Here is a 17,518-nt window from a genome sequence, read left to right on the forward strand (position 1 = left end):
TGGGACCTTTGTCAGCTCCATGTCTGGAATCTGGGGTTCTGTGTTGGATGGCCACTGTCCAATAACATGGACTCTAATTTGGGTCCACACAACACATGCTCAGTGGGGAGGTGTCCCTGTAGTATGAAATGTATGGGTTCTTATCCCTAGTAGATAAGAGCTTGTTTCTGTACATAAGATTTCCACATATTTAGAGTGCCTATGCAAAAGGGGATGGTGCCATATTATATTGCTGGTAGATTTTGGGGTAAGAATGATAGTCTACACAATTCTGTGCCCTGGTTTTGACCTGAGTTTTTATACCAGGGAAGACTTTTTTGTAGGTTTGTATACCGAGCAGAATCAAAAGAAGTAAAGTTGAAGAGAAAAATAAAAGAGAGAAAAAAATTATATTTAAAAAGAAATTTGTAATTCACTTTGCCACAAAAAATTTTTAAAAAAGGAATCAAAGAAAAATGCTGTTTAAGAGATGAACTTACATTTGGGAATAAAAAGACTAGGAGTTATTATTGAGGTTTTAAACATATAAAGGAAATATAGGTTTCTAATTAAGTCTTTTGAAATATTGTTGTGGGGGTAAAATCCAGGGCATTTTTCATCACACATATTATGTCTTGTTGAGTTTGAGTAATGATCAGGTAGTGTCCTTGGGCTGGAGGTTCCTTTTGGGGCTGAATCAATAGCATGCAACAGTCCATGATTAGGAGAGTAAGAAGAAAGGCCACAAAGTATGAGTCAACAGAAGTGTTGATTGTAGTTTTTTGCTGAAGCATGAGATATAAGACTGAGAGGGTGTCTTTTCAGTTTGGAGCTAGGTGGTGTTTTATTGGGGCAGTAGGTTAGTCTTGCTAACTAATTTGTTAAGAACTGGGGGTAGAGGGGGTTAAATAAGGAAGGATAATGGATCAGTATTGGGGGATTACGAGAGAAAGAAGGGGAAAACAAAAGATAATAGAGAAGAGAAAAAAAGAATAAGTAAATAGAGTAAAAAATAAGTTAGAGAAGATTGGCCCAGTGCATCAGTGTTGGAGTGTTTTCAACTTTCAAGTGTCTTCCTAACTAATGGGGGTGGTCTTTGCCAAATAAAGGTTCCAGGGTAATATAGTGGCTGTAGCTTTTTAGGATAAGCACAGTTTTTGTGTCTAGAGTACTAAGCAATGTGGTAGTGAGGATTATAAGATGTTGCTACACTACATAGTATCTTCCACTGCAACGTAACTATAGAGGTAACTTTCCTGAGGAGTGACTGACAGTGAGGGCTTTATTTAACATATATTAAATTGCTGAAGAAGAATAAAGGGGAGAGGGAAAGAAGAAGTAGAGAAAAATAAGAGAAAGCGAGAGAAAAATGAAAAACAAAAGGAGTGATTTGATAAAAACATGTTCGATGAGTGGGTCCTATAACATAAGTCTGTGGTCTGCCATTTACTGTTCCAGTGGTCTGAATGATCATATGCTCTGGGTCCTAATAGAAGATATAAACAAAAAGAAGTGGATAAATTAGAGTATTATATCAATACATTGTCATAACGAGCACAGTATATGTTATTTGGTATGATTGTACACTGAGGTTTAAAATTAGGGTGTTTACCATTTATTTCCAATTATGGGGAGAGAAGGCAGAAATTAAGGAGATTTCTACAAGCTGGCCTTGAATATAAAAGAAAATCTCTGTTTAGAGACTGGTGTCCTTGCTGTTTTAAGTACAGGAGAAAGTCATCCAGGTCAAGCAACCTGTCTAGGATAATAGTGTCATAAGCATTGCAACAGCTATCTTTACATACTTCTTGATTTAATGGTGCTATGGGCATTGTAACTGCTATCTTTGCATAACATCCAAATCAATGATGCCATGTACCTTGTAACTGTTGTCTCTGTATACCATCTTGCTGCTTTAATGTCTAAACTATATTACCCACATTCTATTTTCCGCCTAAAGCTTACCCTTAAAAGCTTTGTCCCTCCCTTCAATAAACAAAGTCCATTGCTCTGACAATGCTTCCCCATGAATGTTTTGTGGCTCACAGTCTTCCCTCTCTTTCCTGAGTCCAACCTCGAGTCCAAGGGCTGGAAGAGACCCTTACCTATCCTTGCATTGGCCTCGTCAGGGGGCCTCGCACCAGAACCCTATGTCCAAGGCCCACTGTGAACAAAGAAGCTGAAGGGTTATTTTATAGTTGGTAAAATTAAGGCATTAAAGCATTTCGTTAGTAATCACTGCAGCAGGAGTCCAGACTTCCAATCATATGCTCTAGTCCCCAAAGAGAAAAGACAGGCTCTCAGCATGAGAAAAAACCGACAGTCTGCTGCTATTGATTTGCTCTTGGTTACTCTTCTGCCTTTACCTCCCAGTACTGTGGACTTTTGCTTGCTACCAAAGTTGGAGAAAACTTAACAGTTGAAAACATGATCTTATCTAATAGAGATGGGAACACAAAATTTTTATACTGCAGAAGGACCTTGCACCCTAGACATTTGGCTTAATGTCTTGGCTTAGACTCCAGTTGATTTGACACTGTCTATTCACCCCCTGAAATGAGGATTCCACCTATGGAAACAAACAAGGTTTCCCAAACCAGCACCAGGAACATAAATTTTACTAAGGAAGTCCCTTCTAACGCCATAGCACTGACTTACTTCAAAAACAGTTCTTTTTTTTTTAAATATAATTTTTATTTTGATCATAGTGGCTTACATATTGTTGACAATATTTTAGGTACATATTTACATAAAATCAGGGGGGATTCCCATCACCAAATTGTCCTCCTTACACCTCTGTTTTTGTCTTACCTCCCATATCCTCTTCCCTCACCCCCCGGTTTGCTAGAATATGTGGTTTCCTCTGTATCTAGCCTACTACTTAGTAGTCTTGCATCTGTTTGGTCCTGGTGCCTCCCTTATTTCCCCCTCTAACTGGGGGGCAGGACTAGCTAGTTCAAGTTACGTGGTTTTGTTTGAAGGAGAGAAAAGTAATAAACTGGGGTAAAAGTCTAATACACCAAAAATAAGTGGAATTCTTCTAGAGGCTCTCATGATCCGTTTGAGAGACGAAGGAGAGAAAAAAGGTGAAACATTCCACCATTACAAAAAGAAGTGTCAAATATCCAGTGAGGACTCCAATAATAACGATAAGCACCAAAAAACAAACAAAAACAAACAAACAAAAAAACCCCACCATGGTCTTGATATAAGAAACATGGCATAGCATATAAAGAAAGAACAGAAAGGAAGAGAAAGAATAAGTATAACTGGGGACAACAACTTCAATAATCACACCCAAACAGAGAAATTGACCAAAAATAGATAGGTAAATAAAAATAATAATAATAAATGAAGATAAAATAATATATAAAAATAAACAATGTTTCGTGCTTTTTGTTTTTTCCCTCCTGCCCTGGCACAGTAAATATTGGGGTCATTCGAAAAGGAATTCACTTGGCCTAAGTGATATGGGGTTTCTCCACCCTTGGAGTGTATTGTCAAAAACAGTTCTTATATCACCCTGACAACCAGGCAACAGCAATAGTCATTTTTTAGGGCAGGATTCTCTGCAATGTTAACTGATAAATAGAACCAGAGACACAACACACCACCGGGTCTTCGACACAAGACCTGTACAGAAACTAAGATATATAACTACAGAAACCTAACAGTAACAAATATGAGATTGAAGAGCTGACCACCGAGAATGACTAGGGGGTTGGACAACCGAGTATACCTGTAGCCTGGAGTTGGTGTTATGCCAAGGTGCTTAGGCAGTAAGATCTCCCTGTTTTTTAAACCAAAGATGTTTATTTCCAATTTCTTCCATAGTTTGCTGTGCCTATGCAAATGACAATTGCCACGCACACATTTTTTAAATGTATTTCCCATCTCTGGAAAAAATGGGAGCATACTAAATCTTTGGCTATTGCATTAATGACTTTATAGCTGATATAAGAAATTTCACAAATATAACTGCTAATGAATTATCTCCCTTTCTTCCATTTTTAATTCTCTGTTTTCTTTATATTTCTTAATAAATTTGCTTTCTGTCATCCAGAAAAATGTATTGTGATAAGTTATGTCAACAACGTGATATAATTTTTAAATAAATAATTTAAATAATTTAAATAAAGATATAAACTGCTGTTTCCATCGTTGGTGGTTTCTTTAGATTATAATGGGTATTTGCATCTTTGTGTTGCCCCCCCCCTCCTTAGACTTTGTTTGAACATTTCTCCTCATTATATGCTGGTACCTATAATGTTTGGAGTTTCTGCCATTTAGACGCTTGGATTTCTTCATGGGTTACTATAAGTAAATGTGGTATATATTCTAAATACCTTAAAGAAGTGCTATCATTCTGTATTTATCCTTCTTCTGGCTTACTTAGTTTAACACAATATTTTCAATATCCATTCATATTGCTGCAAAATCCATGATTATATCATTTCTACCTGCTATGTAGTATTCTGTTTTGTATAAATAACACAACTCCATGATCCAAACATCTGTTCTTAGGCATCGAGGTTGGTTACAAATCTTGGCTATTGTGCTGAGTGTTGCTATAAATAGTGAAGTGCATACATACTTTGGATGAATATTCTTCTGTCTTGGGGATAGGTAACCAAGAGTGCAATTTCTAGGTCATATGGCAGCTCAATTTAGAGTTTACTAAGCACCCTCAGTATTGTTTTCCATAGTAGTTGAACCAGGCAGCATTCCCACAATCAGTGGATGAGAATTCCTCTCTTACCACACATCCACCAACAGAGAGAGGTCCCATTTTATTTTTTGGAGTATGCCATCCTCACTGGTATAAGTTCGTACCTCATTGTTGTGCTGATTTGGATTTCCCTAATGAAGAGTGATGGTGAACATGTTTTCATGTGTCTCATGGCCATATGTTCAGTTTTCTTTGGAAAAGAGTTTATTAATTTCTTCTCCCCATTTTTCTATGGCTTTATTAAGTTTTGTGGAGCTCACCTTTCTGAGTGCTTTGTATATCCTAAATATCAACCCTTTCTCTGATATGTTGAGTGCAAAAAATTTTCCCATTTTTATATGTCTTCTAGTTTTAGTGAGTGTTTCTTTAGCCATGCAGAAACTTTCTAGTTTGATATGATCCCATTTATTTAGGTTTGATGTTGTTACTCTTGCCATAGGCAAAGACTTTTTTGAGGTATAAGTATTGAAGTGTTCTGCCTATTATTCCCTCAAAGAACATTAAAGATTTGGGTCTAATTTCCAGGTCCTTTAATCAATTTTGAGTTGACTTTTGTGTAGAATGTGACTTACAGAACCATCTTTATTTCCTTACAGGTAGTTATTCAGTTATTCAAACACCATTTGTTGAGAAGTTGTCTTTGTTCCATTTCACATTCTTGGATACTTCGTCAAATATTAAATGACAGTATTATTTTTACTATATCTCTGGATTTTCTGTTCTAACCCACTCTTCTGATATTCTGTCTGTGTTCCAATACCATGCTGTTTTGATGACTATAGCTTTATAATAAAGTTCATGTTAGGTAAAAAAAAATGCCACTCAGTTTCTTGATTTTCAGTATGGATTTGGCTAAAATAGATATTTTATGGTTCCAGATGAACGCTAAAATTGATTGTTATAGTTCCTGAAATAATGATATCTGCAGTTGGATAGGGATTGCATTGATTCTATATAATAATTTAGGTAAGATAGTCATTTTGATTATGTTGGTTCTTCCTACCCATGAGCAGAGGATGTTCTTTCATTTCTTTAGGTACTCTTCAATTCCTTTCTAACGTGTTTTGAAGTTTTCATGGCATGTCTTTCACTTCTCTTGACAGGTTGATTCCTCAGTACTTGATATTTTTAGATACTATTTTAAATGGGCTTAAATCCTTAAAGTCTATCTCCTCTACTTAGTTATTTGTATAAAGGAATGGTTTTGTCTTTTGTGTCTTGATTTTGCCACCAGCCACTTTGCTGTATTGGCTTATTGTTTCTAGGATCTTTACTCTGGACTCTTTAGGGTTTTCCATGTATATCATCATATCATCTGCAAAAAGAGATAATTTGACTTCCTCTTTCCCTTTCTGGATCCCCTGGATTTCTTTATCTTGTCTGATAGCTATTGCTAGTACTTCTAAAACTACATTGAATAAGAGTGGAGAAAGTGGGCAGCCATGCCTAGTTCCTGACCTTAGTGGAAATGTTTTCAGTTTTTCGCCAGTAAGGATAATGTTGGCTGTGGCTTTTTATAGATACATGTAACTATCTTGAGGAAGGTTTCTTCCAACTCTTTTTTGCTGAGTGTTTTCAGCAGGAATGGGTGTTGGATTTTGTCAAATGCCTTCTCTTGGTCAATTGATATGATCATGTGGTTTTTGTATTTCTTCTTTTTGCTGTGATATATGATGTTGATTGATTTGCATATGTTGCACCATCCTTGCATACCTGGGATTAAACTCACCTGGTAATAATGTATACATTTTTGAAGTATTGTTGGATTCAGTTTGCTAAGATTTTGTTGAGCATTTTTCCATCTATGTTCATAAGTGGGATTGGTCTGTAATTTTCTTTCTAGGCAGTGTCCTTGTTGTCTTTGGGTATGAGTGCTGTATTCACCTAGTAAAAGGAATTAGGAAGGATTTCTGTTTTTTTTTTTCCAATGTTTTGGAATAGCCTTAGGATCAATCTTTGTAATTCTTCTTGGAATATTTGATAGAATTCACCTGTAAAACCATATGGGCCTGAATTTTTGTTCTTGGGAAGTTTCTTAATTATTGTTTCATTCAGTTTGCTAAGTTTTGTTGAGGATTTTTTCATCTATGTTCACAAGTGAAATTGGTCTGTAATTTTCTTTCTGGTCAGTGTCCTTGCCGTCTTTGGGAATGAGTGCTATATTCACCTAGTAAAAGGAATTAGGAAGGATTTTTGTTTTTTCAATGTTTTGAAATAGCCTTAGGATCAATCTTTGTAATTCTTCTAGGAATGTTTGATAGAATTTACCTATAAAACTATATAGGCCTGGACTTTTGTTCTCGGGAAGTTTCTTAATTATTGTTTCAATTTCCTTAGATGTGTTTGGACTGATTAGGCTTTCTACATTCTCTTTGTCAAGTCTCGGAAGATGATGTTTTCTCAGAAATCTGTTGATTTCTTCAGGGTTTTCTAGCGTAACTGAGTACAGTTGTTCATAATACTCCCTCATGTTGTTGTTTTGAATTTCTTGGGGTTCTGTTGTAATCTCTCCTTTTCATTTGTGATTCTATTTATTTGTGTATTTTCCCTTTTTATCGTGAGTCTTGCCAGAGGTTTGTCTATCTTGTTTATTCTTTCGAAAAACCGACTCCTGGTCTCATTAATTTTTTGTATTATTTTCTTTGAGTCTATGTTGTTTACTTCTCTGGATTTTATTATTTCTTTACTTCTGGCAGTGTTTGGGTTCCTTTGCTGCTTTTTATCCAGATCCTTAAGGTGTCCTTGTAAACTCTTGCTTTTCTCATTTTTTTCTTTCCTGATGTAGGCCTGAATTGCTATGAGTTTTCCTCTAATTATTGCTTATGCTGTGTCCCACAGATTTTGACAATTTGTCTCTTCATTGTCATTCTTCTCAAAGAATCTTTATATTTCTTCCTTGAGTTCCTCTTTGATTCAGCTGTTTTTGAGTAGCATGTTGTTTAATCTCCAGGTGTTGGATTTTCTCAGCATTTTTTACAGTCAATCTTAATCTCTGTTTCATAATGCTATGATACGGTGATTCTAATCATCTTTATACTTGTGACTTCATGAAAGTTAGATTTATATCCTAAAGCATGGTTTATTCTAGAGAAGGTTCCATGTGCACTTGAGAAGAATATGTATTCTGCTTTCTTTGGATGAAGAGCTCTCTATAAGTATATTAGTCCTATTTCCTCTAATTTCTCATTTAGCACTCTTATGTCTTTGCTAGTTTTCTACCTGGTTGATCTGTCAAGTGGTGATAGTGGAGTATTTAAATCTTCTACTTCTATCATGTTTCCTTCCATATTTCTCTAAGATCATGAGCAAATAAATGCTTTACATATTTTCCTGGCTCTACAGTCGATGCATAAATATTGATCAGCGTTAGTATTACTTGATCTAATGTTCTCTTGAACAGTAAGTAGTGACTCTCTTGATCTCTGAGCACTTTTTTGAAATGGAATGCAATTCTATCTGGGTCTGAACCCTGCTGTGAGCATAGCAACAGGGAGAGAGACTGAGAGGATATGTCACCTTTACTTGTTTCTTTTTTCTTCTATCTCCTGAAACTCTCCTGAGAAGGCCAAGAATGACCCAGAGAAAACTTTCTCTCAGAGCTGCCCCAGCAGAAAGCCCAAGAAAGACCCAGCAAAAACTGTCTCCCTAGGCGCCCCAGCAGAAAGTTATGCTTCCTTGTCTGTGAAGGCAAGAGGTGTCTGGCCCCTGCTGTGGGCGAAGCAACCAGGAGAGAGAATTAGAGGATTTGTGCCTTCGCCTATTTCTCTTCTTTTCTCTCTCCTGAAACTCCCCTGATCTAAGTTTGGCTGTCCCAGTTTTTTTTCTACTGGGTTGAATGACTGATTTCCATCCTTTTATTCTAAGCTGATGTCTATCCTATTCAGTTAGGTGTGTTTCTTACAGGCAGCAGATATTTGGTTTTTGTTTTCTGATCCAACCCTTTATTCTGTGTCTTTTAATGGGGGGAATTTAGCCAGTTGACATTTAATTATCAACAGATTGGTTTGTTGTGCTATTGTATGGAGTAGAGTGGTTGGTTTTATGATCTTAGGTTTGGATTTTGTAATACATCTTTGAGTAGTTCATTTAGAGTTGATTTGGTTAGCCAAATATTGCGAGTTCTTTTTTGTCTGAGAGTATTTATAGTCTCTCTCTCTCATATGACTGAGAGTGTTGCCGTGTATTTGGAACTTTCTGTCATTCAGTAGTTTAAATACGTCTTACACTGTCTTCTTGCTTGATTTGTTTCCAATGGGAGATTTGGTTTGATTCTTATGTTACTTCCTTTGTACTTGAGGTATTTTTCTCCCTAATTGCTTTAAGGAATTTATGTTTCTCTTTATTTTCCATTTGAATTACTATATGTCTTGATGTTGGTTTATGAGGGTCTATTTTATTAGGGACTCTTTTTACCACTTGGATTTGCACAAGTGCCTCTTTCAGATGGTGGGAAAGTTTTCTGCTATTATTTATCTCACCACTAGTTCTTCCCATTTTTTATTTTCTCCCCTTCTGATATCCATACAATGGGTAGATTATTTCTTTTTCTCTTTGTTCATTAAATACATAATATTTTCTTCCAATGTTTTACCTATTATTTTCTTATTGGCTTCTTTGTCATTTTTGGTTTGTAGTTTTTCTTCAAGTTCTTCTATGCAATTCTCCAAGAGCTATTCTGGCTTACTAAGACTTTTTTGTTTCCTTTAATTCCATTTGTATGGATTCTCTCATCTTCTGTAAAAGTTCATCTCATGGTTGACATGTTCATCTATGGATTTCTTGAACTCGCTGGTAGTGATTCCTTGATTTCTATTGCCATGGCTTTCATTGCCACTTTTATGTCCTCATCTATATGGCTGTGCAGTTCTGTGGACTTAGAAACTTGTTAGGATTTCTTTCCATATCCACGCCTGCTAGTGTCTTCCTTAGTTTCTCCTATTTATTTGCATTTGGTGGCAGGGAGTGTTCTTCCCTTGTTCTCAGCCCTCGTTTGTCACTTGTGGCATGTACTGTGTCCCTTCAATGGGTTGTAGCCCTAGGCTGGAATAATGGCTACATTCACTTATGTGTGACACTGTCCTCCAGTCTCCTCCCTCACTTTCCCTCGAGGAAGGGATTGTTGTATTGCCTTTTTTTCTGTTTCTGGAGTATATACCTGAGGGTGGTATAGCTAGAACATATAGGAGCTCAATTTCTAGTTTTTTTGAGAAATCTCCATATTGTTTTCCATAAGGTCTGAACTAGATGGCATTCTCACCAGTAGTGAATGAGAGTACTTTTCTTCTCATGTCTCTGCCAACATTGATATATCTTCTTTGTGATGTGTGCCAGTCTCTGTGGAATAAAATGGTACTACATTGTTTTGATTTGCATCTCCCTGATGATTAGTAATGTGGAACATTTTTATGTGCCTTTTGGCCATTTTTATTTCTTCTTTGAGAAATTATTCATTTTCATTTTTGATGGGGTTAGATGTTTTTTCATTTTTTGTAAAGTTCTGTTAGTACCTTGTATATCTTAGATATTATACCCTTATCTGATGAGTACTGGGTGAATAGCTTTTTAAGTTGTTTGGGTGGCTTTTGTATCCTAGGTACTATTTCCTGTGAGGTACAGAAGGTTCTCAGCTTCATTGTTCCATCTGTTTATTCTGCTTCTACCTGTTTGAATAGTGCCGTTTCCTCCTTAATTATGCCTTTAGTCTCAATGTCTTTTTTTATTAGTGTGGCAATAATACCCAAATACAATAGATACAAGGGCCAGGAGGACTGCTTCATAGTATGAAACATGCTCACAAAGAGCAGGAGAGTTTGGTTAGGGCAGAGGAGGGATCACTGTGACAATATTTGGAAATGTTTACTGTGGATAAGAACTGGTAGATGAAGGAGGTAAAATGATATGTATGAAACCTCTTTAGTAAAAATGTTGCAAATTATCACAGTGATTTTAGAAGGGAAATTGGAAAAGAGATGGGTGTGTCTGTCATAGAAGTTGCACTAGGGTGGTCAGCAGGGAGGGTGCAAGAGAAACGGGCAACATTGGTGAGAGGAAATGTGTACTGGTGAAGGTATGGATGTTGGACATTGTATGAAACTCAATCATTAACATCTTTGTAACTGTATCTCATGGTGATTCATCTAAAACTTAATTTTAAAAAATCCAAAAGGCTCTGTTATGTGTTCTCAAAATTCTGTGAATTGTCTCAGCTCAGCTGGGCAATTTTGCGCCTTTGCTCATCTTTGGCAGTATTGCATTGGATTCAGCTAGGTGGATTGGTGAGATGACTCAACCATATGGCTGGCAGTTGTCACAAACTTCTGTTTGGAATTTCAACTAGAAATTTTTATCATTATACCTTTATTTTCTTGATTTCCACTTCAAACTGGCTTCTCTTTTTGGTTTGGTTTACTCACTAGCTTTTAACAGTAAAATAAAAGTTTGTGGATGCTCATAGATTTAGGTTTAGAAAGAGTACCATGTTATTCCCTTGGCATTTGGTTCATTACAAAGAGTATTGCATTCTTCACTGGTTATTTATGTATATGTATTATAATTTTGTCTTGTAAATGTTGCTTTTACGAGTCATAATCTAAGAAAGATACCTTAGAAATGACCTATATTTTGTAAGTAGTATATTTAATAAGACATAATATGTTCAAAAATACTGTTTAATTCTATATATTATGTAAGTAAAATATCTCAAAATGATTAATTATGGACAAAAATTTTGTATTAGACATCAGTTTTTATAAACATTTGTAAACATTGGTAACTTTATCTTCTAGCTTGGTAGAATATTACAGCTTGTGTATATTTATGAATATGGATTTTAGGTGACTAGAACTTATCTTACTCTCCAATTATTAAAAACTATAACATTATTTTTAAGAATCCAAATAGCTCAGTTTTTGTAAGAAAGTTTGACAATCAAAAGTTATTTCCATTTCTTCCATTGTTTCTTAATTAATATAAATTATTTTTTACAATATATAAATACGTGTTTATTTTGTCAAAGAAATACTCTGTGTATAACAAATATACTACTAAGCTCAATTCTAAAAACCAAAATAATTTCTGACTTATTATGGTACTAATTGCTAAAGTATTTACAATAAAATTAATATAAAAACAGAAGAAACAATAAATGGTCAATAACAAACCTACATAAGAAAACCATATCAACTATATGTTGGATATTTAGTACATATCCTCCCAGTCTTTTTGTTTGTTTGTTTTATTTTGTTTTTTGAGTCACACCCAGCTTCACTCAGGGGTAAGTTACTCCCGGCACTATGCTAGAAAATCACTCCTGGCAGGCTCGGTGGACCATATGAGATGCCAGTATTCAAACCACCATCATTTCTGCATGCAAGGCAAACACCCTACATCCATACTATCTCTCTGGCTCCCCAGTCCTATTTTTAAGATGTGAATGTGTATTTGTTTTATTGTAGGGACCAGAGAGTTAGCAAGCACATCAGGTAAAGCATCTGTTTTGTATATAATTGACCTAAGTTTTATTTTTTGTACCCCATATGATCTTCCAGATACACCAGTAAATATGCCTGAATGCATTAATACCAGGTATAAACCCTGAGCACCATCAAATATGGCCCAAAAAGGCAAAGACACTATGTAATTCCATTTTTCTGACCTGTTCATTATTACCTAAAACATGTGATTTTTTTTGCATTTCAAAATGTTAATATTTATTGCATATATTACATCACTAATACTAGGTGATTATATCTTAAAGAATAGTAATTTTTATTTAAACAAATTTATTACATACATGATTGTGTTTGGATTTCAGTCATGTAAGGAACACCACCCATCACCTAATTCTAAGTTCATAATTCATGCATTCCAACAACATTTTGTTCATATTATTCCTTCATATTTTTGTTTAAAATTTTATCAAACTTCACAGTTGCATTTACATTAATGTTTATTATGTTTCCATTGACAGCATCATCCTTCTAGTAATTTAGTTTTATTCCATTAAAGGAGTGATATAATCACAGCATTATTAGAATTGACATAGTTTTTTTCTATTAAATATTATGTTTGTATAGAATAAATAATTGATGTTTTGTGAAACTATTTTTTCACAGAGTTAAAGCATGGCCAAACTATCTAATTTGAATTACAAGCATTCTCAAAAGAAAACTTGAAAATGAACATAAATAAAATTACATTACAATGTAGCCATTTCATCTACAGGAAAAGTCCAATTTCTGAAAGAGACTATAAAATGAGCCTTATATAAAAACATGTATTAAATTGTAACCTACCACAAAACAACTACTAACATTAGAGGCCAGAGTGATAGTACTTGTCTTGCATGCTTTTGACCATGTTATGATATCTGACATCACAAATGGTTCCTTGAGCCATGCCATGAGTAGTAATCACTTGTCATAGTCTACAATAAGCACTGAGCACTACCAGGTATAACTAAAAAAATCAAAACAAAACAAACAAAAAATACTAATTTTAAATATTGTTGCTTCTTCAGTATTCCTATGTTCTGTGATTTCATGAATTCAGTGATAACACTACAATAATTCAGTGGTCAGTGATACATTTTAAAAAAACATATAGCATAATTTACATATTCATCCAGTTTTCCTATGAAATAGACTTCAGCACCTTGCTTTTTTTAAGCATAAAAATAAACATGTCAGACATTTTTGAGGGCCACATCTGAAGCTGCTTTATGATCTCTGGGTCCATCCAAAAAGAACACAGGTAACTGAGCTTTCTGGATTCTCTGGATCAGCCCACAACTCTTTAACTCTTACCTGGCCCTGAGTACCGCAGATTTTTTGAGGGCCACACCTGAAGCTGATTTGTGATCCCTGGGTCCATCCAAAAAGAACACAGAGAAAAAAAAAATAGAATGAAAGTGCTGCTGCTCTGCTTCCCTCCACTGCCGCACACTTCTTATATAATATAAACCCCATCACAAACCCCATCACAATACATAGAAACACAGTTAAAAGGTGACAATGAGGAAACAATGAAGGACAACTGCATGGAGTATGAGTATGGCAGCTATGGTGAGCTAAAAAATGCCAACCACCTGGCTGACCTCTCAGAAAGGGAGTTTAGAGTAGAGATATGTAGGATGTCCATGGAACTCAAGGGCAGCATAGATCGAGCTGAACATACCACAAATATGGAAATATGAGACTTAAAATGCAGTAGAGTTAAATGCAAAACTGTATGGAAAGCCTCTCCAGTAGAGTAGCAGCAGCTGAAGACAGAATTAGTCAGCTGGAATATGAGAGGCATAATAACTCCATACAACAGAAGAGATCTGAAAAGAATCTCAAAGCAAATGAACAGACAATGAGAAAAATACTCAAAGATTTTGAACAGATGAAAATAAAAATGTTAGATAAATTCAACAGAAACAGCAAATAATAATTGGAGTCCCAGAAACACAGGTGAAAATCCCCAGAAAGAATCAACAATCAAGTAATCATTACAGAGAAACTCACAGAGATAATGACTATATGTAACCAAACCCTGCATCCCAAAGAGTACCAGTTAAAAGAGACCCAAAGAAAAGCACCCCAACACATCCTAGTCACAATGACAAATTCCACAGATAGGAATTTTCATTTTTAGCAGCAAGATCCAAAAGAGAAATTACATTCAAAGGAGCATTCTTAAGATTTACAACAGACGGGGCCGGGCGGTGGCGCTGGAGGTAAGGTGCCTGCCTTGCCTGCGCTAGCCTAGGAGACGGACCGCGGTTCGATCCCCCGGCGTCCCATATGGTCCCCCAAGCCAGGAGCGACTTCTGAGCACATAGCCAGGAGTAACCCCTGAGCGTCACCGGGTGTGGCCCAAAAACAAAACAAAAAAAAAAAAAAAAGATTTACAACAGACATGTCACAAGAAATTCTCAAGGCCAGAAAACAGTGATGGAATATTGTGACAAGACTGAATGACATGGAGGCTTCATCTAGATTAATGTACCCAGCCAGACTCACATTCAGGTTTGAAGGAAGAATACATAGCTTCACGGATAAACAACAGCTCAGAAATTTTACAGATACAAAACCAGTCTTAAAGGAGAAAATAAAAGGCCTTCTTTAAGGCAAGATTGACCAACTGACAACCAATCTAATAAATAAATATGGCATTAACTCGCATGAAAATCATCTCTCTCAATGTCTATGGATTAAATGGACCAAATAAGAGACAAAGAGTGGAGAAATGGATCAAAAAGATTAATCCAACCTTCTGCTGCCTATAAGAAATGCATCTGAATAGTCAGAACAAACATAGACTCAAAATCAAAGGCTGGAGGAAAATCATCAAAACAAACAACACCATTAAAAAAGCTTGGTAAGCCATATTAATATCTGATGACGCAAACTTTAGACACAGAAAAGTTGTAATGGACAAAGATGGACACTAAGTACTAATCAACGGATATGTACAACAGGAAAAAATCGCAATACTAAATATATACGCACCTAATGAGAGACCAGCAAGATATCTAATACAACTACTGACAAATTTGAAATAGGACATCAGTAATAACACAATAATTGTGGGAGACCTCACCACGGCCCTGTCAATGCTTGATAGGTCAACCAGACTAAAACCCAACAAAAATATATTAGATCTTAAAAAATAAATGGAAAAAAGAGGCCTAGTGTGTGTGTGTATATATATATATACACACACACACTAGGCCTCTTTTTTCCATTTATTTTATATAAATGTATATATGTATATATATACACACACTAGGCCTCTTTTTTCCATTTATTTTATATAAAATAAATATATATATACACACTAGGCCTCATATATATACATATATATATATATAATGACACTCCATTCTCAGAAACCTGGATATACATTCTTCTCTAATGCACATGACTCATTCTCCAGGATAGACCACATGCCAGTACATAAAACGTATCTCCATAAAATTAAGAGGATAGAAATTTTGCAGGCTAACTTTGCTGAACAAAAAGCTCTGAAATTACATACAAAGGTGCACAGAAAAAAACTTAAACAACTTGAAACTAAATAGCCTGCTACTGAACAAACAGTGGGTTCGAGATGAAATCGAAGAGGAAATTAAAACTTCCCTGGAAACAAATGACAATGAAGATACAAATTATCAGAATCTATGGGATACAGAAAAAGCTGTTCTGAGAGGAAAATCTATAGCTTTGCAAAACAATCCAAAAGATTAATGAAAGTAGAAGTTGGATCTTTGAAAAAATAAGCAAGAATGATAGATCATTGGCAAAACTCACAAAGAAAGACTTGATAACCCGTATTAGAAATGAAAAGGGGGAGATCACTACAGATATTGCAGAGATTCGAAAGGCAATCAGATATTACTTCTAGAAACTTTATGCCACGAAACATGAGAACCTGGAAGAAATGGACAAATTTTTGAACTCTTATAATCTTCCACGTTTGAACAAGGAGGCTGTAACATACCTAAACACTCCCATCACTATTGAGGAAATTAAAACGGTAATCAAATGTCTCTTCAAAAAGAATACCTCAGGTCAGGATGGATTCACTAATGAATTCTTCCAAACCTTTCAAGAGGAATACTACCAATTCTTGCTAGTCTTTTTCAGGAAATTGAAAAACGGGAACATTTCCAGATAGTTTCTATGAAACAAATATCACCTTGATACCAAAACCAGACAGAGATACAGCGAAAAAAGAAACTTACAGACAAAATCCCTGATGAATACAGATGCAAAGAACCTCAATAAAATTCTGGCAAATAGAATTCAATGCCTTATCAAGAAGATTATTCATTATGATTAAGTAGGTTTCATTGCAGTAATGCAAGGATGGTTTAACATTCGTAAATCCATCAACATAATACACAACATCAATAAGAAAAAATAATAACATGATCATATCAATAGATGCAGAGAAAGCATTTGATAAGTTCCATCACCCATTCTTTTTTAAATATAATTTTATTTTAATCATAGTGGCTTACATATCATTCACAGTTATATTCCAGATACATTTTAACATTGAATCAGGGGAATTCCCATCACCAAATTGTCTTCCTTTTACCTCCATTCCCATCCTGCCTCCCATATCCTCCACCCTCACCCAACGAGCTGCTAGAATGAGTGGTCCCCTCTGTGTCTTGTTTACTACGTAGTGATCTTATAACTGTTTGGTCTTGGTACCTCCATCACTTCCCCCTCTAATTGGGAGGTGGGTCTAGATAGTTCACGTTATTTGGTTTTGTTTGAGGAAGAGAAAAGTAATAAAATGGTGTAAAAATCAACTATGCCGACAATGGGCAGAGTCCTTCTACATGCTGTCATCTTCAGTTTGAGAGACAAAGGGGAAAAAAAGGTAAAACACCACAACAGTTCTTTTTTTAATAAAATTTTTATTTTAATTATAGTGGCTTACATATCGTTCACAGTAATATACCAGATACATATTTACATTGAATCAGGGAATTCCCACCATTGAATTGTCCTCCCACATCCGCTCCCATATCCTCCACTCTCCCCCCAGGGGCTGCTAGAACACATGGTCCCTTCTGTGTCTAGTTTATTACATAGTGGCCTTATCACTGTTTGGTCTTGGTGCCTCCATTACTGCCCCCTCTAATTGGGAGGCAGGACTAGAAAGTTTAAGTTATGTGGTTTTGTTTGAGGAAGAGAAAAGTAATATAATGGGGTAAAAACCGACTACACCGACTGTAAGCAGAGTCATTCTAGAGGCTCTCATCCTTGCTTTGAGGGACGAAGGGGAAAAGAAGAAGGTGAAACATCACAA

Source organism: Suncus etruscus, chromosome X (assembly GCF_024139225.1).
Source record: "Suncus etruscus isolate mSunEtr1 chromosome X, mSunEtr1.pri.cur, whole genome shotgun sequence".
Classification (NCBI taxonomy): domain Eukaryota; kingdom Metazoa; phylum Chordata; class Mammalia; order Eulipotyphla; family Soricidae; genus Suncus; species Suncus etruscus.